At 34.5% G+C, this 12,445-nt stretch overlaps 1 long non-coding RNA gene across 1 annotated transcript; it reads left to right on the top strand.

Moving 5' to 3' along the window:
* LOC108335659 (uncharacterized) lies at positions 1-2,719 on the top strand. The gene is made up of 3 exons (XR_001832770.2): positions 1-180; positions 319-382; positions 2,401-2,719. It is a non-coding gene; the product is annotated as an uncharacterized LOC108335659 (long non-coding RNA).
* The last annotated feature ends 9,726 nt before the right edge of the window (positions 2,720-12,445 follow it).

Below are 12,445 nucleotides of genomic sequence, written 5' to 3'. Positions count from 1 at the left end.
AGAAACTTACATTTCATTTTCTCTCCTTCAAACATCTCTCTAACATTGTCCTCTCCAAAACCCATTCTTCTCTCTAGATTTTCCCTCCATTGAGTCACTGGATTCCCATTCCGCAGACGTCTAGGCGATCTTTGCATCAAGGGCTCCAATTTTCACCGATTGCATTTGCGATTTCATAGGGTAAGTAATTTTCCCCTTTTTGAACTGTGATCATGTAGCAAATTTTGTTGCATGTAGTTCACTTGTGATTTTTCCCCAAAATCTTAACCCTAAGCTTATTTTAGAGACTAATTTCTATCACCATTTGGTGAAATATAGGTGCTGTCAATTTTTCTAGAGTGCCTTTGGATTTCCTCTTGAGTTTAGTTATTGAAAATTTAAGGTAAGGGGAGCTAAGTTTTTCTTTTTATTTATGCCTTGTGAAATCCTTGTATGCATGAGATGGGTTTTGTAGAAATTGTGAAAGAATGCCTATGTTTAATTATTTCTTTCTTTCACATTATTTTAATTATTGTTTCTACACAAGAAAACCTTGCTGTTTGGATGTTGTATTGCACCTAAATCATTTCTGATTGCTATCAAAAAGGCATGTTGTTAGCTGTTATAAATTCTGCAAATTTCTTGCTGTGTTAAATTAAAATTCTGCAGAAAAAAAAAATGTTGTTGTTTTTAAAAATTCTGCACCAGAAAATGTTGTTGTTTCTGTCATAAAAAAAATGCTGCTGTTTTAAAATTTCTGCACCAGAAAATGTTGTTGTTTCTGTCATAAAAAAAATGTTGCTATTTTAAAATTTCTGCACCAGAAAATGTTGTTGAATCTTACTAAAAAGCAATTAGTTTAAGCTTGAATATTCTGATTGCAGTAGTCTTGGTACTGTATTTTCACTTTTGAAGATGTTGTTTCTCTTTAAAAATAAATGCTGGTTGAACCTGGATGTAATAAGTAATGTGTGGTTTTCATCTAGTTTATTTGCCTATAGAAGATGTATTGACTAAGAGATTTATTTCGGAATTTTTGATAGTTGCATAAGCATGAATATGGTTTCTTACTTTTAGAAAAGGCAGAGATAGAGATAAAGTTAAGTGGTATAGAATTTAGAGTAAAATAGTGAGGATGTAGTTAGATGCTACAGGAAATTTTCACTAGGTACGAAAATAAGAAGCTAGTGGTAGACAACCTTATATTTTTGTTTATAAATGATTGGAAATGAGATCTTTGTAGCATTCTCGTAAGTATAAATTGGTGGTTTTAAAGAATTGGATAAGTTATAAAAAGAAGGGTATGGGAGGGTCGTGAGGGTATTTGTTTTTAATAATAATTTGTTAAATATCAAATTTAGTTACTTTAATACGTTAGTCTTCTTTGTTGGAAATTGTTTACGTAAACTTAAATCATAAAAGTTTAATTAACATATTTTATTTAAGCCATGATGGCTTAAGAAAATATATTTTTGGTGTATTAGAAATTACATTCTAGAGACCTTTTAATTTTATTGACGTATGCCTTTAAATATTTTAGTGTGAGCATGTAGATAGTTTCACTTTTTGTTAATTTTATTAACTTTAAATATTGAAAGGAAAAAGCTATTAGACATATGATTGTACTAGGGTCATCCTTGCTGATTAATGATAGAAGTATAAATGGTTGTAATGTAGTCTTAGGCATTCATAGAGAAATGATGAACTATTATTTATTTTGGGATTGTAGAACTATATTACATGGTGGCAACTTTAGCGTGTATATTTTGGTTTGATTTTGGTTCAAAGGAATTATGAAATGATCAAAAGTCTTGATTGGTGTGAAACTTTGAGAGGAATTATTAATTCAAGAGGTATATCCTATGATTTAAAGTGGTCGGATTGAATATGAAAGTAAGATCTCTAGGTGAGATCATTTAGTGTATTGAATGAATGTAAGAGGCTTTCATATGGGGGTTATCCCTAACACTCTAACGGTCTCTCATTCTCACTTAGAGAGGATTGACGCGTGTGGTGAGAGTAGTGGGAGGTCTTAGGGTAGACGCTATCACTGGAGGTCTATTCCGCGGTAACGGACTAGCCTTGTGTGTGGTCGGGTGAAACCCCTCGGCAATGACTTTGCAAAGCAGTAGGGGCCACCACAAGTGCACAACCTGCCTAAACTCTACATTCATTCCAAGTCCGGATGTGTCTAGAGTCTTAACATGATAGGATGCTTGTCTTGATGAGTTTTATGAAATAAATGCTTATGTTTATGATGACTAAGGTGTTTATGTGTGTATGGATATTCTGGGAAATGCTAGATTGATTGAAAATGAATTGTATGATTGTTTGAGACCTAGCTCACCCTTGTATTTGTATGTGTTGCATGTGTTTGCTTTCCCCTTTGCGATGATCATCCAATCCTTTGGATGTGAGCAGTAGGTGATGATGTACCTTTGGAGCAAGCTTTGGAAGTTGAGGAAGACCCAGCCCCTAGTGCTTAGGATTTCTACTAACTCTTAATTTAAATAGCTCTTTATTTTGAAAGACTTCTAGCCTTCATTTTATCATGATCTGTATTTTGGAAACACTCTTTAGGTCCCATTGAACCTTTATTCAATCATGTATTTTGGAGAATTATGAACTTGTACTTAAATTTTAAAACTTCCCAGCCAGACTTGGATAACTGTACTCCTTAATCCTATCTATTGTGTACTCTTAACTGCTTTCTATTATTATAATCGATGCATTCTACATATATACATTGCTATATATTTTGAGATGTCACAATTGAATTATGAAATAATTTACTTTTTTATGATGAAACTACCTTTTATTTTCCGATTATTCAATTTTTAAAAATAAGTTTTAACACGATATATGTATGATGAACTTTTATATATAATATGAGTAAATAATGTCTAATCATCACGTCATGTGTTTAAATTAATAATTAAATAATATATTGATATTATGGCAAAATTATGCAGAAAACTAATAACTAAATTATTATTAACTTTTTTTATAAGAATCAAAATTATAAAAACCATATGTAATAAAAATATATTAATGGCTTAAACATTTTCTTTTTAAATTTGGTGACTGACATTACGTTTTAATTTTTACTGAACTTTGAGATGTTGTAGAGTAAACAAAATTGCAGTGACAAAATTGAAAATTTTAAAATTAAATTTATTTTCTAATTTCTTTTTTTAACTATTACAGTGACATTTCTATAAGGAATATAAGTATAATATTTTTAGAAATTAAAGAACTGCATTTATAATATAAAAATATGATAATATAATACTTTTAAGATGTAAATAAAATTTTAAAAAAAATTAGATGTTTGAGAAAATCTGAAAAGATGTAAGATTTTGTAAAAGTATATTTTCTAACGTTCTTTTAGTGTTTGTATAGAAGATTATTTTTACAAATTTATCAACCTGAAAAAGAAGAAAACTACAAACTAGTTTTGACATTTTATATATGTAAAATTCATATTTTGACAATTCAAACTATAACTAAAATTTAGTTATGATAAATAAAACTAAAAATTAAAACTGTCAATATCAAAACACAGAATTGAAACTAATTATTATTATAGTCTAATTCCATATTTCCAAAAGATATGATATCCATTCATGCCTTAGCTTCATGATTGTGGTCTCTGTTAATGGGGATGGATTGTTGAACCATTGCAAAAACATGAAAACTTGACTATTATTTGCATTCTAATGTTCAAAATTAAATGTGATTTGTAAGATTTCAAAGATATATTATTACCTCAGTCCAATCATCTCTAATTCTTGCTTGGATGATGGTCTTAATCCATGACATTATATAATACATGCATTCTCAGGAATTTGACTGCTTGTTACACCAAACATGGCAAAGAAAATAGTCAAATATAATTGTCTAAATTTTACACACAAAAATTAATAAGTTAAAGATCAATGAATGTTAATCTTTGGATAAATTATTTCAATTTGCTATGCTCTAGGTCTACCCAACTCTCTAATTAAATTTGAAACATTTGAAACACAAGTTAATATATTAATATCACAATGAATTGATATGAAAAAAATGTATACTTACAACTATTGAAACAAGGATTTCAAGTTAGTGAAAATCAACATTGCACGCAAATGAAAGTTTTTTTTTTGAATATGAACTGAAGACTTTGACGCCCTCTTCTCACAACATTTTCAAATCATCAATTAATGGTTTCATATACACATCAATTTCATTTTTAGGTTGTTTAGGACTCAATATCATCACAAACAACATTACACATTTTCTCTTTATGCACGACAAAGGAGATAGATTGTAAATCATCAACAGAATTGGCCATGAACTATGTTTGCTACTTAAGTTGCCATAAGGATTTATATCATCGGTAGCAAGTGCAAGTCTTAAGTTTCTTGGCTCTGCAACAAATTTTGGAAATGTTTCATCAATCTTCTTCCATTGTGGGGAATCAACTAGGTGTCGAAGAAGATTATCACACTTTTTTTCATCAACGTGCCATTTAAGATTCTTCACATCTTCTTTAATGGAAATTAATCAATTCAATCTAGGTACTATAGGCAAGTACCACATCACCTTAGCAGGTGGACCATTATTGTCTTCATTATCATTATTTCCATCAACTTTCCTCTTAAACCGTGATAAACCACATATGGGACACACCTTTAGTGAAGTATACTCATCTCTATACAATACACAATCATTGGGATATGCATGTATCTTTTAGTATTCCAAATCCATTGGACATAAAATTTTCTTCGCCTCATAATTACGAATAGGTAATGTGTTATTTTCTGGAAGCATCTCCTTCAACAACTTCAACAATTTCGTGAAACTTTTATCAGTTCATCCATTCCTTGCTTTCAAACAAAACAATTATGTTGTCTCTCTTTCTCTACATCATCTAAAACTTTAATTTAAAGAGCAAAACCCTTACAAGTCTTTCAGATTTTCTTTGTATTGAAAACTTATTCTCCTTTGAAGTTATCTTGTTTGAAAAACCTTTTTTATTGTGTTGTAAATTCAGAAGTGAATTAAAAAACTTGGTGTTTAGATCAGTTAAGTTAAATGATCTAGTTAGTCAACTAGGGTTGAAACCAGGAGTGATTGATAATACTTATTGTAAACCAGAAGGGGTGAAACTCATGTAATCTTTTTAAAGATTAGTGGAACCCCTTAAGAGGTCTTAAGGGAGAATTGGATGTAGCTTAGGTTGGAGCGAACCAGTATAAAAATCATATGTTATTGTTTTTCATTTTAAACGTTTTCTTAAACGCTCCTTTAAAACACACAAGTGTCTAACAACTATAGCAGATCGTCTAACCTCTACTAAAGTCATTAAGCGTTGTTTTGAAAAAAAAATGTTTTAAAACACTATTCAACCCCTTCTCCTCCCCCCCCCCCTCTCTCCCTCTAGTGTTTTTTTGTGTTTCAGTTGGTATCATAGTTAACCTTTAGGGTTAGTCCTTAGTCGGACTTGAGGAAAAGATCCAAATGGAAAATGAATGATACACAGTCAATCGCCCTCCCTTGTTCAAGGGAGAGAAGTTCAACTACTACAAGTAATGAATGATTGCTTTCTTTGAGTCATGCCATATAGATATGTGGGACGTGGTTAGAAATGGGAACTATATTCCCCTTGATGAGAAGGGTGAAGCACTACTCAAAAGTAATTAGTTAGACGACCAAAAGCAAAGGTATCTCTTAAACTCTAAAGTTAAAAATTCACTAATGTGTGTTTTTTTCGAAAGAATAATACAAGAAGGTCTATGCCTTCAATGGAGCCAAAGAAATGTGGAACACCTTGATCGTTATATATGAAGGCTCGAGTGAAGTAAAAAGAAACAAACTAAGCTTGTGAACCCAACAATACAAGTTATTCTCCATGTTGGACAACAGAAACATCCAAGCTATGTTTAACAAGTTTCAAACTATCTTAAACAAAAAAAGATCATTAGGTAAGGTTTACGAAAATTTTGATAATATTTACAAAATTCTTCGCAGCCTTCCCAGGTAATGGAGACAACAAGTTATTGCTCTAAGAACCTCAAAAAATCTTGATGGTATGAGTTAAGAGGAACTTGTTGACCTAAAAGTCCATGAGCTAGAGCTTCAGTGGGATGAATTTTTGAAAAAAAGAAAAGAGTATTGTCCTTAAAGTTCAAAATCCAACTATAAGGACACTCATAAAATCCTTCAAGGCCGAGAAACCCTTAGAAGAGTCAAACACTAAAGAAGACTTTATGGGAAAGGAAGAAGAAGAAGAATTATCATTCATGTCGAGGAAAAATCCAATCCATGTGAAGGAGAAAGAAGAGCACACCGTTCAAGGATAGATACCTTGGATCTACCTTTAGGAATGACCAAAAGAACAAATGAAAGGAAGGATCTATCGTATGCTACAAGTACAAGAAGTCATATCACTTTTAAGTCTGAGTGTCATGGACATATCCAAGAAAAAAAAGGTTGTCTATCCCATAAAGGATAAGAAAAAGTTACTCATGAGTATCTAGGAGAACTTGGTTCCTCAAAGTCTGAATAGGAACAAGAAGAGCACATGGAGTTAGAAGTTGATTGAATTTTTAATGATGTTCGTATTGTGGTGGAAGTTGAACTAAAACTTCATTTATCTTTTAACGCATTAAAAGGAGAATTATAGGACTAGGTACCATGAAGTTTCAGGAAACCTTTACTGGTTTGGTAATCCAGGTGTTATTTGTAACATTTGTAAATTTCTACCATTGCAATAAAGTATTTCATACAAGATAGATGAACCTAACATTTCGTGTAATGTAGTAATATAGCAAATTCTACTAAGAGTTTCGTTTGATAGACTTTGGAGGCACTTGAAGGTAAGATGAACTAAATTGGAAGAAAATAGATTTTCATTAATATGTACAAGCGATCTACGTTGAAGAAAATAAACTTTCATTAAACATATATAGTATGAAATATGGACCGAGCGGTTATTGAATAAGGTCGATCGGTCTATCCGCCATTGGTCAACCTGGTCAAATGGTTTGGGCCATAATTGGGCCTACAGCGCTAATAAGCTACTTCAAATCGTAATTGGGCCAGCGCTTAAGTTGTTACTGGGCCAATAGTCTAGTGGATGATAAAATAATTAAAGATATCTGGTTAAAGATATTTGATAAAGAAAATCCAAAATATTTGGTTGAAGATATTGATAAAGCCGTTTATGGGTAACTAACTGGATCTCCAGGTAAGGTTGTTTTTATTTGATCTATGAAACATTTATAAATACATTGACAAGGCCAAAAGCCAGGTACGTTCCACTTACGTTCAATTCACCCTTCATAACACCCAAAACATTCAACAGTGATAATATTTCACTAAATACTCAACCAAGAGTCGAGGCTCTTCAAATCACACGCCTAACTTGAACGTCGGAGTATCTTTTGCAGGTACCTCCCCCTTGGAGCCCGAAGGCAACCGATTGGCCAAGACCGACGTGACCGAACGGTCCAGACTGAAGAAAGGCGAAAGGCTCAGGCAATCCAAGCGTTCAGAGGCAAGGAAGACACGTCAGCAAAGGTTCGTCTCTTGGTCCCGTAAAATCCTATCGAAACATTTTGGCGCCCATCGTGGGGCCGAGGGGCATTCTCTGTAACCACAAGGAACCAGACATGGATGCAATCTCACCATCAACGTCAATAAGCTTGTACGACTTTACAGATAATTATTTTGATATAAATTCATTTTATTATTTAATTTATATGATTTAATTTAAAATATCTTAATTCAATATTATAATATTGTTCAAGATTTATTAATGCACTCACCACTTAGCCAAATTTGGCATCAAGTGTTCAACCATGCAACAGCTCGATCCTTCTGCCTCATTTGTTTTTAGTCGTCCGACTTCACAGCGCAGGTGACAGGACTATGCAAGAGCTGAGAGGTAAATCCCTCTTGGCCGAGAGGTAAATCCCTCTCGCCAGAAATTTGATGAAAAGACCGAGAGGTAAATCCCTCTCGTTGAAGACGAAGATCGAAGAGGTAAATCCCTCTCAGAAGTAAGCCATCACTGGCGTCAACAAAACCCAAGGAACGCTCTCTGAGAATCCCTGGTCCTAAATCGAGCGGTGAGGTTCTATACGGCCTCACTCTCGTCCTAAACCGAGCGGTGAGGTTCTATACAACCTCATTCTCGTCCTCTAGGAAGTTCCAAAACGAACTCCTACGCTGAAAAACCGAACGGTAAAGCTCGTTCTCTAGGAAGAACTCCTAGGTTAAAGTCAAAGCAAAGAGGTAAAGCCATCCCGCTAGGAAGTTCTCCAGGAACTTTTAGTGCAAAGCCGAACGGTAAAGCCCGTTCTCAAGGAAGAACTCCTAGGTCAAATTCAAAGCAAAGAGGTAAAGCCCTCTCGCTAGGAAGTTCTCCAGGAACTCCTAGTGCAAAGTCGAACGGTAAAACCCGTTCCCTAGGAAGAACTCCTAGGTCAAAGTCAAAGCAAAGAGATAAAGACCTATCGCTAGGAAGTTCTCCAGGAACTCCTAGTGCAAAGCCGAACGGCAAAGCCCGCTCTCTGGGAAGAACTTCTATGTCAAAGCCGAACGATCATTCACACCACAATCGGAGCCGAACGGTCTTGCTTACATGGTATAACCATCTACTTTCTTTTGCTTCAAATTCGATTATTTTTCCTCCTTGGTACAGGTACAACAAATACAACCTCCCTCAAACTCATAAGTCCTATAGTTAACCACGGCTAAAGCCGAACGCTTAACTCGGACTTGGGGGGCATGATGTATAGTATGAAATATGGACCGAGCGGTTATTGAATAAGGCCGATCGGTCTATTCGCCATTGGTCAACCTGGTCAAATGGTTTGGGCCATAATTGGGCCTACAGTGCTAATAAGCTACTTCAAATGGTAATTGGGTCATCGCTTAAGTTGTTACTGGGCCAATAGTTCAGTGGATGATAAAATATTTAAAGATATCTGGTTAAAGATATTTGATAAAGCAAATCCAAAATATTTGGTTGAAGATATTGATAAAGCCGTTTATGGGTAACTAACCGGATCTCCAGGTAAGGTTGTTTTTATTTGATCTATGAAACACTTATAAATACATTGACAGGGCCAAATTCAGGTACGTTCCACTTACGTTCAATTCACCCTTCATAACACCCAAAACATTCAACAATGATAATCTTTCACTAAATACTCAACCAAGAGCCGAGGCTCTTCAAATCACACGCATAACTTGAGCGTCGGAGTATCTTTTGCAAGTACCTCCCCCTTGGAGCCCGAAGGCAACCGATCGGCCAAGACCGACGTGACCGAACGGTCTACACTGAAGAAAGGCGAGCGACTCAGGCGATCCAAGTGTTTGGAGGCGAGGAAGACACGTCAGCAAAGGTTCGTCTCTCGGTCCTGTAAAATCCTACCGAAACAATACACATTAAGAATAATCATTTGATGAAAGTAAGTTTATCTAAACATCCAAAAGTAGTTGCATCCAAGCTTGGATCAATAAAAAAAACGTGAGAATGTTAATCTTAACCAATCTATCATCTACAGTGAAGATAATAAATTCTATTTTTTTGAGAAATGTTAAGTAATGTCAGATGAACTGGATTGTAACATCCCAAAAATACAGCTATAAACTATACTTAAGGGTCCTTACATTTACAATAAAATAGAACAGTTACAAGCAATAAAGCTAACTTACAGTTATCCTAAAATAACCATAAATTAAAAACTTTACAGAAACCTATATTAATATAAATCATAAGAGCAGACTGATCGGTCATACAAGAGGTGTATCAACCGAATGGTCGTACAAATAGTGTATTACACCGAACGGTCCTATACTAAAAGTAAAAAAATACAAGACCGAACGGTCTTACTCTTAGTGGAAACCCTCCTCTCCTGCCAGCGCCTGCTCTAGAATATCTACTGCACACACTGCTCACACCCAAAAGGGTGATCATTGCAAGGACAAGGACGACCAAACAGACAACATGACAAGATAGGAAAATAAGGTAAGCTAGTGTAATTTAATTAACTATGTAAACATACAATTGATGCAATCATATAATACAATCATCCATCTACGGAAAACATACATGCTTGTTATAACCGACTGTATGAATTATGTAGCTACGGACGTTCTTGCACTTGTGGAAAGGTAATATGGAAAATCATTAGAATTACCATAGCTGGAAACCCAAGCCGCCACACGAGGTTAGTCCTTTATCCCTCACTGTAGCTGGAAACCCAAGTCTACACATGAGTTTAGTTCGATAGCTGGAACCCCAAGCTATACGCAACCAGGCCTCCTACTATTCTCACCACATGCGCCACCATTCTCTACTTGAGACTCGGTGACCATTAGAATGTCAGGATGAACGACAGCTTCGTCTGACCATATTCATACTTTACAATTCCATAACCATTTCTGAGATATTCCTCCTTAGAACACTTTTTCATATCCATATAATACAAATCACATCATACTTCTTCATATCCATACTATTCCATTCATATCACATTTTAAATAGCATACTTCATTAACAACATATTTCCTCATCTATAACACCTTTAAATAACATCAAACGTAACAGTAAAACAACCATCACCCTTGAGCACGACCGAACGACAAGGTCAACACATCTTATGAACAAGGCCAAATGGCCGAACACTCTCAATATGTGAAATGACCGAACGGTCATGTAAAGAGTAAAAACTCAATCATGAGCCGAAAGTCTTTGAAGCTAAATGCCAGAACAACCGAATTCTAAAGCTAAAACCGAACACTTTAATCTTAGACCGAACCTTTATGATTTAGAACAAATACTAATGCCTTAGACCGATCACTATTGGCTTAGGCCGAACATTATTGATTTAGATCGAACACTTAGAGCTTAGACTGAACACCAATACCAATCGAGTACCAGTACAAGATCAAGCACTACCGAGACCGAGCGCTTTAGAAATCGAGTGTTGGTAAATGACCGAGCACTACTAGAACAGTATGGGACCGAGCGGTCATTAACATGTAAAGCATATGATATACCTAATCGTTGTTTACAATCAAAAGTTATGTCTAGACCGAATGCTATATTAAATTGAAAATCAACACAAGACCGAGCGGTCATTAACTAAGAATCCACAATAGCAGAACTCAGTTAAGACCGTGCACCAGAGAAAAACTGAACGGTCAGTTAAAGACCCTCAGCGAACTACATAATTCTGCAGAATAACTGCAGAATTATTATCAACACCAATCCTTACCAAATTCACTACAATCTTCTAACTTCTAATCCTTCAAACATATATCAAACACCTTCTTCACACTGGACTAAGATTGCTTAAACCTTTCTAACATTGTTAAGAGAGTTTCATCACAGATTTGAGAGTCAATTCTGCAGAATCATGAACTCAATGACCGAGAATCAGATTTCCTATACAAACCAAACTCAAACCGAACACAATTCTCCCATTTTCACTACCACACTTCCTTCCAATTTCACTCGGTCACTGAACCATAATCATGCAGATACAAAATCATCATAAACACAACACCAATATTCCACACCAACAACACCGAACACCAATTCATCCAATTTTACATTCATATAGAATAATCCAAATCAATTTCATACATTAAAACCAAGTAATTAAATTAGCTAGCTTCCCTTACCTCTTTGACCGAACCGAACAACGATTATTCTTTGCCAGACTTTGCGTTCTCACCAAAAAATCCCAAGAACACCTATATTTCATCGGTTGGTGAGAAAAGACCAACCCAAAATTACCTGAAAAGTGATCAGAAATGAGAAGAAGAAGCTGATGAACACATGCAACCAGGAACTTGGTTTGCATGTGCCGGAAAATAAACGTTCTAAGAAGAAGATGAACATACCAGCTCCAAACAACAATTTGATCGATGCAAAGTGAAACCCTTGACACTAGGAAGACTCAGGTGTTGCTTGATTGATGATCGGAATAAGAAGAAAATGAGAATTTGTGGAATGAAGGAGAAGAAGTTTAGAGAGAAGGAAGAGAAAAGAATAGGCTGGAATTTTAGAGAGATACAGATTCTGAAAAAATGGGATGAACTGTGATTTGAAAAATTTTATAAAATGTTAAATCTTTTTTGGTTGAGACATTTGTCCCCCCTTCTAAGTATCATTTTTAGGATATGACATGGATCACCTTAACCACTGTACTATTGTGTTTAAAGGACATTACCAAAAAAAACTAAATTGACAAAAATGAACAAAAACTAAAACTTTGATTAAAAAATTAAAATTAAATTAAATATATTTAACGAAAATAAGAAACTAAATTAGTATTTTAGACATAATCAAAATTTAAAAAATTAAGTTTAGTTTCTCCTAACTAAATATTTATACATTTTTTTTATGAAGACATAGAATATGTTTATTCGAAAGGAATAAAATAAAATTTAGAAAAACATT

The sequence above is a fragment of the Vigna angularis genome, chromosome 10 (genome assembly GCF_016808095.1).
Source record: "Vigna angularis cultivar LongXiaoDou No.4 chromosome 10, ASM1680809v1, whole genome shotgun sequence".
Classification (NCBI taxonomy): Eukaryota; Viridiplantae; Streptophyta; class Magnoliopsida; order Fabales; family Fabaceae; genus Vigna; species Vigna angularis.
Note: the sequence above shows the minus strand (reverse complement) of the source record. Positions and strands in the feature narration are given on the sequence as shown.